This window comes from Bubalus bubalis, chromosome 14 (genome assembly GCF_019923935.1).
Source record: "Bubalus bubalis isolate 160015118507 breed Murrah chromosome 14, NDDB_SH_1, whole genome shotgun sequence".
Classification (NCBI taxonomy): Eukaryota; Metazoa; Chordata; class Mammalia; order Artiodactyla; family Bovidae; genus Bubalus; species Bubalus bubalis.
In genome coordinates, this window is record NC_059170.1 from 48835853 (window position 1) to 48849456 (window position 13604).

The window sequence follows — 13604 nt, forward strand, 5'->3', positions numbered from 1 at the left end:
AAAGGGCTGATGGAAGATAAGGTGAACCCACCATCTCATCCGTGACCTTCCAAGATTACACTTGTGCGTCTTTTATTTTGTTTAAAATGACTAAATGATACACAGTTAAATGTCGGGTTAGCATCCCCTGGAAACGGGCCCGCACTGCAGATCCCTTTAAATATCTGGGCTCAGAGGCCTGGACGCGGTGTCATCACTCTTTGGATGGTCATTGTTCTGCTAGGTCCACCTGCGCACAGAGATGGAGTGAAGGATGCAAGTGTGTTTCTTAAGCCGAAGCTGTTGCAGGCCTGGAGGACTTCTGCATTTTCTTTCTGTTTTGTTTTGAACTCCTGATTCTGCACATCTGTTTGTGGGAGGAGGGTTGCTACTCAGGACAGGATTTAAGAGACTGATTCCAAGTGACCTTTAAGAGTCTGCCTGGTGGGAGGTCCTTTTCCAGGAGTGTGGGTTTGTCCTCTCAGGGACCCCTCAAGCCAAGAAGGAGGAGATGATAAAATAACACGAAAGATAGAATGGTCCCCAGCCTGCACGTCTTTTTTTTTTTTTTTTTAAATAAAAGGTGGGGAGGCGTGGTAAAGACTATAATTCAGCCTCTGGGAAACGTTGATGGGGTCTAATTCACAGCCCCCCACAACAGTCTCAGGTTCATGGGCAGCCGGGGGAGGGACAGGGTGCCTGTGGAATTGTGTGTTAGTTGCTCAATGGTGTCCAACTCTGTGACCCCAGGGACTGTAGCCCGCCAGGCTCCTCTGTCCGTGGGATTTCCCAGGCAAGAGTACTGGCGTGGGCTGCCATTTCCTTCTCCAGGGGATCTTCCTGACCCGGGGACTGAGCTTGTGTCTCTCGTGTCTCCTGCTTGACAGGCAGTTTCTTTCCACCACGCTACCTGGTGGTTTCCGAGTTGTATAAAAAAAAAAGGTCCTCTTTACCTCTTTCCCATCAGCTTTTGCAGACTTGCCCTTATCCTTTCCTGGCTCCATGTGTGTGGAGCTCAAAGCTCAACAGTTCCAGGGCCCTCTCCCTTGTCTGAAATTTCAGATCATGTCAAGATGCAGGCCTTAAAATGAAGAGCTATTCCCTGCCAGTTGGTAATTCAATGCACATTAGAATATAACTGGAAAAGAAGTCCCTTGACCAAATTAATGCTGTAGGATGAAGCACTTGGGCCAGGAATTGGCTTTAAGCTCTACCTAAACTCTCTGTGACCATGGCCACCTCTGCTACCCACTTGGAAACATTGCATAAGTGGGGGAAAGGGATTGAACTAAATTAGCTGGTTTCTTCCAACTCTAAGATGAAATAACTATTGTTTGGTGAAATTGAAAGTCCATAGGTTCTTTTGCCCTGACAGAACAGTCCAAGAGTAAAATAATTTGAAAACTGCGGCTGTACATGATGGAGGACCGGGTCATTCCCAGGGTAGGGAATCTTGCCATGACTTAATCTTTCACCCGGGTGGTCCACGTCCCCCTTCCCCCTTCCAACAACTTATCATGCTTTTGTTCCCCACCCCCCGCCCCCCACCATAGTACAGACCAGCCAAGAGACTGACAACGTTGAATTCTCCCAAACATTTTTCTTAGGTTAGAACAGGGTACCGGGGTGTTTATGAGCCTGGCAGTCAGTCCAAGGCATTAATCTGCACTGTCCGTATAGACTGCTTTTCTCACAATTTAAATGCACTCAGGTTCGGAGAGTTCGTCTCTCCCCAGCTAAGTCGGCCTTTCTGCTTCTACCCGAGCATAAATCTCCCCCAAGATAGTCAGTTTGTACTTCACAGACTGGAAATGCTGTCGATCAACCCATTACTCAGCACTGGGGACAACAGCCCTGTGGGAAGCATCGTTCCTCCAGGCCCAGGCGGTGTCTGGTCTGAACTCAGTGGCAGAACCCAGCTCTTGAGGTAGAGGTTTGTGCCTGATCACACAGAGGCTCTATCTGCTGTCTTGCCTCATGGCTACTTCTGTCCTGTGCTTCCTGCTTTACTACCTATGGCTGTTTTTACCTTGCCTAACCCCACTGGCATTTCAGAGGTCATCATGGCAGGGCCAACCTGTATAGAAACAAACCTAAATGTGTGTTTACCTGAAATTTCCTCTGAGTATTTAAAATCAGGGAACTCTTCTACACTGTTGGTGGGAATATAAATTGGTACAGCCACTCTGGAGACTAGTATGGAGGTTCTTTAAAAAACAGAGCTACCATCTGATCCTGCAGTCCCATTCTTGGATATATACCCAGAGAAAAACATAGTCTGAAAGGATACATGTACCCCAGTGTTCATGCAGCACTGTTTACAGTAGCCAAGACATGGAAGCAACCTAAATGTCCATCAACAGAGGAATGGATAAAGAAGATTGGTACATATATGCAATGGAATATAACACAGTCATTAAAAAGAATGAAATAATGCCTTTAGTAGCAACATGGATGGACCTAGAGATTGTCATTCTGAGTGAAGTCAGAGAAGGAGAAATACTGTATGACATCCCTTATATATGGAATATAAAAATAAATGGGTACAAATGAACTTCTTTACAAAACAGACTCACAGACTTAGAGAATGAACTTATGGTTGCTGGGGAGAGGGGAAGAAGGGAGAGTTAGGAAGTTTGGTATCACAGCATTGTTAATCAGCTGTGTGTGTGTGTTACTAGCTCGGTCGTGTCCAACTCTTTGCAAGTCCATGGAAGAAAACAAGGAAACCAACATTGTTGGGTTCCTACTGTGTGCCAGGTATGTTATAGCATAAATTCAATGTACAACACTTTACAAAAGACACATGAGTATAGAGAAGATAAATAATTGCTTACAGATGCAGCTCACAGCTGGTGAAAGGGCAGGGGTTCAAACCTATTTCTATACCCCAAAGGCATGCTGCTCATTTTAGCTTGCTGCATCCCGGAGGACAAGAGAATGATCCTCTAGTTAGTCAACAAATTCAGAGGTAACATCTTACAACACTATGTGCATCTGTTAGAATAAGTTTCAACTGCTTATCCAAAAATTGGAAAAACCAGTAGCTTAAGTGAAATGCAAGCTTATGTCTCTCACACTTGCAAGGAACTCAGAGGCAGGCAGTCCAGGGCTAGCATGTCTGCTCCAGGGTAACTGGGGAGCCTGGGCTCCTTGTATCATTCTGTTCTAGCATCCTTTCATGGTGGCCTCCATCCTCAAGGTAACCTCCTGGCCCAGGATGGCTGCCAAAGTGCCAGTCATCTTGGACACTTTCCAGGTAGCTGACAAGAGGAAGAATTCTCCTCCCACATGAGTTAGCTTACTTTAAAGAGATGTCCAGGAAGTCCTAAACTCTTCTGCTTATATTCCATTTGCTGGAACTTAGTCACAGAGCCAAACTAACTGCAAGGGAGGTTGGGAAATGTAGTCCTTTAAATTGGGCACCATTATAGACCTGAATATAATCAGAATTCTGTTGCCAGTGAAAGCAAAAGGGAAACTTGTGATGGCTAGTGGGGAAAGAATAAGAAATGTAAGATAGGGCCTGGGAGGATTCATTTTGAGAGCTTTGTAATTTTACCATAGGATCCGCCTTTTTTCATACACAAGCTGTCAGGAGAGTCATTTTTGCCTTTGGGAAGCACTGCATGCATGAACTTGGACAGAAGTCTGCATTTGAGTCACACCGATATTAAGCCACACAGTTTATACCAATATTTTTTAAATGACTGTCTTTATTATAAATGTCTGTTACTCTTGGAGGATTCCCCTATCAGAGGTATAATCATGCCCATATTATATCTGGTTCAGACACAATTCATGTACATAAGATTGTACCATGAAGAAAAAGAAGCTAAAGTTTTCAGACTTTATTTCACTCACAGTAGATTTTCTTTTTCAAGTTTGAGCACCTCCAATGGATGGTGTCTATGAAGGGGGTTGTTTTTTTCTTTGTTCAGAGAAGTTTCAAGTCCCAGGGGCTTCCCTGATAGCTCAGTTGGTAAAGAAGCCACCTGCAATGCAGGAGACTTTGGTTCGATTCCTGGGTCAGGAAGATCCCCAGGAGAAGGGAAAGGCTACCCACACCAGTATTCTGGCCTAGAGAATTCCATGGACATCCATGGGATCAAAAAGGGTCAGACACAATTAAGCGACTTTCACTTTTAACTTTTCAAGTCACAGAAGCATTGCCTAGATCCTGCCATCACCCACAATAGAAAACCTCTTCTTATGAAAATAAAAGGTGGTTTCTTGAATAAGACTTGCTCATAGTGTAGCGAAGAATCTCTGCAGGACAACCCAGAGTGAGCTTCAAGTGAGCTCTGGGATCACAATCTGAGTTCCCACCGAATGGTCCTGTCCACGGGGAACCCCACGATGACACAAAGGGTGGAGACCGGGTGGAAACTCTCACTCCCACTCCTCAGTCTTTGCCAGGTTGGCTGCACAGTTTTGTTTGTCCTTGAGTGATATTTAAGAAACGTGGCACTTGGTCATTTTTTCTGAGGCTGCACATAAATCCTCCAGTTTGAAGCTGGTGAGTCTCAGTACATCACTGGCCAGGGAGCCAGCCCAGCATGTGCCTCCATGTGTTCCACCCACTGATTAGTTCAGAGGTACATTGGGGTCCACAGGGTATGATGTTTGGACTACTCCCATTGCCTTGAAAATATGCTGCAGCAGCCCCTCATTCTGGAAAAATGGATGACACATGTATCCCAGTCAACCTGAAGACCTGTAGGCTGAAGAGGAGTCGCCCTAGCTGACCACAGATGTGTGAGAAACCAATACTTACTGTGTATGTTCTTGAAATGTTTGAGGTTGCTTGTTACACAGCATTACACAGTAACAAAGCTGCTGACTGAGATATGGGCTAAGTCCATTGTTCATTATATGCTGTTGTGTTTATGGGGAGATTTGTGTGCTCTCAAGGCATCCATGAATTTTTTTTTAAGCCTTTGTTGAATTTTTTTTTTAATTTATTTTATTTTTAAACTTTACATAACTGTATTAGTTTTGCCGAATTTTTTGCAATATTGCTTCTGTTTATGTTCTGGTTTTTTGACCATGAAGCATGTGGGATCCTAGCTCCCCAGCCAGGAATTGAACCGGCACCCCCTGCATTGGAAGGTGAAGTCCCAACCATTGGATAGCCAGGGAGGACTCCATGAATCTTTATAATTTGCAAATGCCTGAGGTCAGGGCCTTTGGGGATATCAAGAACCACCCAGAGGGAGGTGTGTGTTCAAGAGATTAGCTCTCTGCCCTTTGATCCCATGCCTACCTCCGCAAACACGGCTAGATTGACCTGGGCTGGTTGCCTTGGGAAATCTCACCTCTCACCCACCTGGTTTATACCTGAGGGCCAAGTTGACCTCAGATCCTTCCTCTGATGCTTCTTCAAAGGCTAAAAATCATTAGAGGCATCTCTGCTTTTTGGACATTCAAGCACTTCTCCAAAATCCTCGGAGATGCTGTGTTTCTTAGTGCTCAGATTCATGTCTTTGGAAATATCGTTGGCTTCCCTGGTAGCTCAAATGGTAAAAAAAAAAAAAAAAAAAGTCTGCCTGCAATGCAGGAGACCCAGGTTTGATCCCTGGATCAGAAAGATCCATGGAGAAAGGAATGGCAACCCACTCCTTGGGCAAGTATTCTTGCCCTAAGAATCCCATAGACAGAGGAGCCTGGTGGGCTACAGTCTATGGGGTTGCAAAGAGTCAGATATGACTGAGCAACTAACACTCTCATTCTTGGTTTCTAAAGGGACAGTCACTTGAGAGAAACAAGGAAATACCTCTGAGCTTCGTGGAATTCGAGTTGGCATTCCTGCCAAATAGCAACACTGGCTCCTAGCCGTTGGAATAAACAGCTCAGGTATGAGCGACTGTGGCAAAGGGTGTCCCAAAGTCCCCTCCAGAGGAAGAAGCCCTCCTCGTAGAGCCGAGCCTGCAGGAGGGTCTGACAGCTCCGCTCAGCCCTGGAGTGCTCAAGATTCAGCCCAAGGATGCTCGAGATTGGCGGGCGGGGCCTGGCTGTCTGTGTGGAGAGGCACTGGGAAGAAACACACTTTTCAGAGCCGGGAGGTGCACACTCTGTCCTGTGACTCCAGGGATGAGAATGACAAGGCTGTCAACCTGCGCATCCTTGGCGGAGGTGTCCCACCAGTGTTCAGACACTAGAGGGCAGCATCTGCTCATTCCGAGGAGGAAGCTGGTCCAGAGCGTCTGGTACCACCTGGCTCTGGGGAGGCTGGCAGCTTTTCCCGCAAATGGAACCCCTGACCTACTCATCTAAGATCTGGGTTGAGGTACTTTGCTGCAATCAGTCAACATGAAACAAAGGCTCTTCAGGGATTCTGCTCCTGGGCCCAAACTTGATTTGTGAAAATATGCAGATAACCCACAAGCTTTTTGTTGGAAGCATATATGTGCCTTAGAGCCATGGGGCTTTGGACAAACAGGCGTCTGGTCACTTCCTGTTATCACAGAGAGAGTTTCATGAGGGTCAGATAAAATAACGCACGAGAGAGCTTAGCAAAGCGCCTGTTCAATCAAAGTTCATCAGCTGTCATGCTGCGGCCTGGGAAAGCAGCCATGCTGGGCACATGTGCTGTGTTGCTCAGTCACGTCCAACTCTTTGCCACCACACGGGCTGTAGCCTGCCAGGCTCCTCTCTCCATGGGATTCTTCGGGGAAGAATACTGGAGTGGGTTGCCATGCCCTCCTCCAGGGGATCTTCCCAACCCAGGGATCAAACCCAGGTCTCCTGCCTTGCAATCAAATTCTTTACCGTCTGAGCCTCCAGGGAAGCCCATGCTGAGTACAAGCCCCAGAGAAGAGGGGGCAGGACCTGGGGCTCTTGCAGGATGTCCCCCCACACCGCCCTGCAGAGTCCCTCCCGGGCAAGAGACCCTCTTCGACATCCACAGAAGCACAAAGACGGACCTCAGTCCTAGGCCGTATGACTTCAGGAGCCTGGCTACCTTTGTTGCATAGAAATTGCCCCTTGGGTATGGATCCTTAGGGGACAACAGCATCGGCTACACAGGCGTAAGGGTACCTGGCTGACCACCAGACTCGCCCCCCCCCACGCCCATAGCCCTGCCCATGCCCAACCCCCTGGGCAGCTCTCAGTCCAATTGCTCCTGGGTGTCCTTAGCTCCCTGGTAACCCTCCACTGTTCCTGCAAGCATGATAACCTGAGACAAAGCCGAGTTATTTTGCACCCCTCACACCTGTTTTCCAGATTTCCCTGGTGGCTCAGAAGGCAAAGAAGCTGCCTGCAATGCAGCAGACCCACGTTCAAGATTCCCTGGAGGAGGGCATGGCAACCCACCCCAGGATTCTTGCCTGGAGAATCCCATGGACAGAGGAGCCTGGCAGTCTACAGTCCAAGGGGGTCACAGAGTCGGACATGACTGAGCGACTAATAGTTTTATGTTTTCACCTGTTTTCAAAGGAGCTCAGCTCTAGAAGTTTCTGAGGGCGGTGACTGCCGAGAACTCCCAGGGGTTATAATCGGTAGGTTGTCGTGGGGATGGATGGGGCTTGAGCGATCTCAGAGGTCATCGTGCCAGAGGCCTGGAGTCTACATTTCTCAGTGTTAGACTCAGCAGTTCACCAATCAGCCAGGTGGCCTGGGACAAACACGTCACCTCTTTGTGCCCTGGCTCCCCATCTGTATAAGCAACACGATGGAGTCATTTTGGCTCCTCCCCCCACAGGGGACAATTGTCAGCATCAGGGCAGTGGGAACACTAGATGGGTCCCCAGCAGTACACTTTCATATGGTGCTTTTTTGTTTTCATAGAGCAGCCACTGTGGAGGACAGTACGGAGGCTCCTTAACAAGTTACAAATAGAGTTACCATTTGATCTGGCAGTCCCATCCCAAGCATATATCTGGAGAAAACTAATTCAAAAAGATCCATGCACCCAGTGTTCATCGCAGCACTATTCACAATAGCCAAGACATGGAAACAGCCTAAGTGTCATACACATATATATGTGTGTGTGTATATATATAACAATATATATAGCAACAAATATATATACATATTGAGAGACAGAGACAGCTGAGAGACAACTCAGGCAGCTCTCTGGGTCGCCTGTCCTTCTGCTGACTGTTCTTGTTCTAGACTTTGCTCCAAATCAGCTTTCCAAGGATGTTTGCAAAGTGAACAGTCTGAGATGTGCCCGTCACCAGGGCAAAGGACAGGTTTGTGGGTAGCCAAGTGGGATAAAGACCGCCTCCCTCAGGGGCAAAGCTCAGGCACCCGTCGCTCCCCTGGCCCCATGGGTTTTCAAAGCACAGGCAGGTGTCACCTGGCCCTCTTCACGGAGCCCTGTGCCAACTGAGGGTTGGGGATTTGGATCCAGGGCAAGACAATACTACCCCCCGACCTAGTGCCCTGGCTGATGTCACATAGCCCCCATCCTGGCTCCTTTGTCTGCTGTCCCCACCCAGGATACCCAGGTGGCCTCGCTTACAAGGTGGGTGGCAATTTCAGGGCCCTCTCTTTCTGAACCCCTTTCAGCCAAGGTTGAAACCCTTATTCACCATCATCCTGTCAGCCAGGCACACAGATATTTTCATTCCTTTTTTGCAGGTGAAGCAACAGAGGCTCAGGGAGTTTAGAGATGTTTCCAAGGTCAGGTTATACAGGGCAGAGGAGATGAATCTGAACATTGTTGCACTTGTTAGTCCCTAAGTGGTGTCTGACTCTGTGATCCCATGGACTGCCGTCCACCAGGCTCCTCTGGGATTTTCCAAGAAAGAATACTGGAGTGGGTTGCTATTTCCCCCTCCAGGGGATCTTCCCGACTCAGAGATTGAGCCCGTGTCTCCTGCATTGGCAGGCGGATTCTTTACCAGGGAGCCACCAGGGAAGCCTCATATGAAAATTAGTGCTACCTAAGAAGAAAAATACAGCAGTGCCTCCAAGCTCTCTCTCTCTCCCTCTCTCCCTCTCTCCCTCTCGTGCGCTCTCTCTGTCTCTCTCTCTCTCTCTCTCTCTCTCTATATATATATATATATATATATATATGTAATGTTGCAGTGAATATGGGTGCAGACAGCTTTCCAAGTCGCTGGGTTTTTTCTCTCTGGATAGTTAGCCAGCACTGGAGTTGCTGGATTATATGGTAGTTCTTTTTTAAAAAAAATTTTTAATTGCCAAGTTTGTGTTTGTTGTTATAATTTTTTAAATTTAATTTTTATTTTATATTGATTTACAATGTTGTGCTAGTTTCAGGTGTAGAGCAAAGTGGTTCCACTATACCTCTATATTTACAGACACGTACATATACTCTGGGGCTTCCCTGGTGGGCTCAGATAGTAAAGAATCTGCCTGCCAATGCAGAAGACTGGTTTCAGTCCCCAGGTTGGGAAAATCCCCTGGAGAAGGGAATGGCTACCCACTTCAGTGTTCTGGTCTGGAGAATCCCCATGGCTGGAGGAGGCTGGCAGGCTATAGTCCGTGGGGTGGCAAAAAAGTTGGGCATGAGTTAGCAACTAACCAACAACAATATATACTTTTTCAGATTCTTTTCTAGTATAATTTATAACAAGATACTGAATATAGTTCCCTGCGCTACATGGTACGGCCTTGTTGTTTCTTTTGTATATAGCAGTGTATATCTGTTAATCTCACAATCTTAATTTACCCCTCCCCCCTTCCCCTTTGGTAACCATGTTTGTTGTCTATGCCTGTGAGTCTTTGTAGTTAAGTTCATTTGTGTCATAGTTTAGATGACACACATGAGTGATACATTTTTCTTTTTCTGACCTACTTCACTTAGTATGATCATCTCTAGGTCCATCCCTGTTGCTGCAAGTGGCATTATTTCAGCCTATTTTATGGCCGAGTCCATTGTATATGTGTACCACATCTTCTTTATCCATTCATCTGTCGGTGAACACTTGGGTTACATCCTTGTCATGGCTATTGTAAATAGTTCTGCGATCAACATTGGGGTGCATGTATCTTTTCGAATTAACCCTTGAACTGCAAGGAGATCCAACCAGTCCATTCTAAAGGAGATCAGCCCTGGGTGTTCTTCGGAAGGAATGATGCTAAAGCTGAAACTCCAGTACTTTGGCCACCTCATGCGAAGAGTGACTCATTGGAAAAGACTCTGATGCTGGGAGGGATTGGGGGCAGAAGGAGAAGGGGACGACAGAGGATGAGATGGCTGGATGGCATCACTGACTCAATGGATGTGAGTCTGAGTGAACTCCGGGAGTTGGTGATGGACAGGGAGGCCTGGCGTGCTGCGATTCATGGGGTCGCAAAGAGTCGGACACGACTGAGCGACTGAACTGAACTGAACGTTTGCTCCAGATATATGCCCAGGAGTGGGGTTTCAGGGTCATAAGGGAACTCTATTTTCAGTTTTCAGGGAAACTTCATACTGTTCTCCATAGTGGCTGCTCTTCTGCCCCTTTTGTTGTAGCTTTTTTAAGAAAGAGAGCTCTGAGGAAACGTCACCTGCAGGTTCCAAACACTGTGTGTGTGTGGAGAGAGAGAGAAGGGTGGGAATGCACACTGGAAAGGGGAAAGGAAATGGGCTTGGCTGGCATTTGGGATTTTGGTGACAACCTCAAGTTTTGGACAAAACCAAATTCAGGCTGTGGGGCCTGGTCACATGTCTGCCGCTCCCACCCCTCTCTGGCCCTGGGGCTTTGCAGACACCCAGCGGGTTCCCACAGTCGCCAGGCCTGCTTCACCCGGAGGAACCCTTGTGATGCGCTGTCCCCACAGCGATGGAAACTGTCAAAGTGTAAACTGCACCCCGGGTTTGAAGCCTTCAAAAAACAAATACAAAGTAGTTCCATATTTTTATATTACACATCGAAATACTATTTTACTGGGTTAAATATAACACATTACTAAATTTCATCCCTTCTCCTTTTTGAAAGGTGCTACTGGGGAATTGAAAGTCACTTACAAATTCTCAGGTGGTTCAGTGGTAAAGAATCCACCTACTGATGCAGGAGATGCGGGTTCCATCCCTCGGTCCGGAAGATCCCCTGGAGAAGGAACTGATAACCCACTCCAGTATTCTTGCCTGGGAAATCTCATGGACAGAGGAGCCCAGCGGGCTACATCCGTAGGGTTGCAAAGAGTCGGACACGACTGAGAGACTAAATAACAAAGAGGCTTGCGTGTGTGGCTCACATCGTCTTTGTCTTGGGTGATGCTGCTCTGTCGGCTACGTCGTGCTCCAGGAAATGGGCGGGGATGACGAACTCGTCCAGCATCACACACCAAGTTAGAGGCTTGGCTGCAACTGAGACGACGCGGCCCCTGCCCTTACCGCTTCAGCCAGGCGGCTCTGGGTGAAGCCCGCTCTGGGAGGTTTGGAAGGCAAATGAGATGGTCCTGTTTTCTCCATCGCGGGCTCCGAAGCACCCAGCGCAGGGCCTGGCCCAGGAGCACAGGATGCGGGTTGTCAGGTTAATTCATCCTCCTTCCAGTCTGGGTGCCTCCGACGCCTTTGCAATGCTGCCCCCTTCTGGCCAGTTCATGGAAGTGCCCAGCCAGGTCTCAAGCGCTGAGATGCCTGGTTTTGTGTTACTGCTGTGTACATCGTGTGCATGTGTATGGGTGATGGTACGTGTGCACAAACCAGCGCTTGTTTTAACACTCCTCAGTTGACAGTGGTCCTCAGCGTCACTCTCCTCCCATTTTCCGAGCAGCAGTTGTTGGGTCCAAATATCCTCAAGCAGTAAGGAGAGTCCTTGTTTACAAACCGGGGGTCCCCACGCACCACAAGAGCCTTGTGCAGCGCTGATCTCTGGCCAACACAAAATTATTCCTGAAGAGCGGTACTCTGCGGGCCACCGGAAGTCTTGCTTAGGAACTTCTCCTTCAAGTCTATTGTAGTTCACATGTTCCCTGCTATGGCAAGGAACGGGAGAGCGGAGCAGGGAGCCCCGCTGGATCCTCCACTGGGGAGACAGACAAGAACAATGATAATTCACTAGTTGGATTTTCAAATAAAATGGTAGAAGCATTTTTTATAAAAAGGGAGAAGGGACTTCCCTGCTGGCTCAGTGGTTAAGACTGTGCTTCCAATGCAGGGAGTGTGGGTTCCATCCGTGGTGGGGGAATTAAGATCCTGTATGCTGCCTGGTGTGGCCAAAAAAATATATTACTTAATGAATTAAAATAATTTTTTAAGAAAAGAAAAAATGAGGCATGATGTCTGATGGCTGAGATTCCTGAGTTTTGATCCCCAAAACATGTGGTACAAATGTTCATGTGTTGGGAACACATGTAAACAGGTGACTGAGTGTCCTTACCACCCTGAATGTAGGCTCATCTGAGCATGCCACATGGAGAGCACAGTGGGGCTCCAGTCACTGAGAGGCTTAAAATCCCTCCCTTCTTATTAAATCCCATTTTTTTCAGGTCTCAGCTCTGTGCCAGGTGGTGGCCAGCTAACCTGATAAGCTGGCGGATTGATGCTTTGCTCCTTTCTATGTTCCCGTTCTGCAGTTCCACTTGGCCTTCTGGATGGATACGGTGATCTACCTGTTCACTCATTCAACACATACCTCCTGCCAAATACATAGTCAGTCAGTCCCCAGGCCAGAGATTCTCAGTGTCTTCTGAGATGAAGAGACAGAGATGGAGAGACAGAGACAGGGGCAGACAGAGAATTTCAGTGCACTGAGCAGTTTCTAAGTAGCAGAGTAGTGAAAGTGAAAATCAGTCAGTCCTGTCCGACTCTGCGACCCCATGGACTACACAGTCCGTGGAATTCTCCAGGCCAGAATACTGGAGTGGGTAGCCTTTCCCTTCTCCAGGGGATTTTCCCGACCCAGGGATTGAACCCAGGTCTCCTGCTTTGCAGGAGGATTCTTTACCAGCTGAGCCACAAGGGAAGAAGAGTAGAGATATCACTAAATAAATGGATTTGGAATCAGGGAAGATAACACAATTTATTGCTTGACAAGGCCTATGGAGACTTCCCAGAGGAGGAGAGAGTTTGGGATGCATTTTGAACAGTGAACAAGTGATCTCTAGGGGCAGCAGTGGGGAAAGAACCTCACACAGGAGGGTATAGTGTACAGGAAAGCACCCAGCATGCAAGGTATTGCCTCATAGCCGGGTGGGAATTTCAGGTCCCCCAAAGTGAAGCAGGACATTTGGCATTCTTCAACTCTGGACTTTTCTAGAGGACTTCTTCCAACTCTTGCCACCTCGGTGATGCATGTCCCTCCCACTGCAATTGCCTCGGGATCTGTGTGGGGTCAGTTTGTGAGAGACATAGACTTTTATGAGTTATGTGCTTGAAGTTGTCCCAGATGGGGACAATTGTCCCTCAATAGATTCACCTGCTCAGTCCAAATGTGAGTAAGACACCTGAGAGTTCTGCCTTGGTCCAGTTCTTTATTAATAAGCATAGATGCACAAAGGAAAATGACAAGACCCATTTTGGGGGGATCCCTTGAGGGATGGGAAGGGATTCATCTCTCTCGGTTCCCTTTGGTTCCTGATTTAAGGTGAATAATGTGTTAATCACCCCCTTGCTGCCTCACTAGCACATAAGAATGAAATATTCCCCCAGCACGCGGTTCTTCCTACACAGATGCTGGCCGGGCTTTCTCTCCCCCTGGAGAGCTATTTGCTGCCTT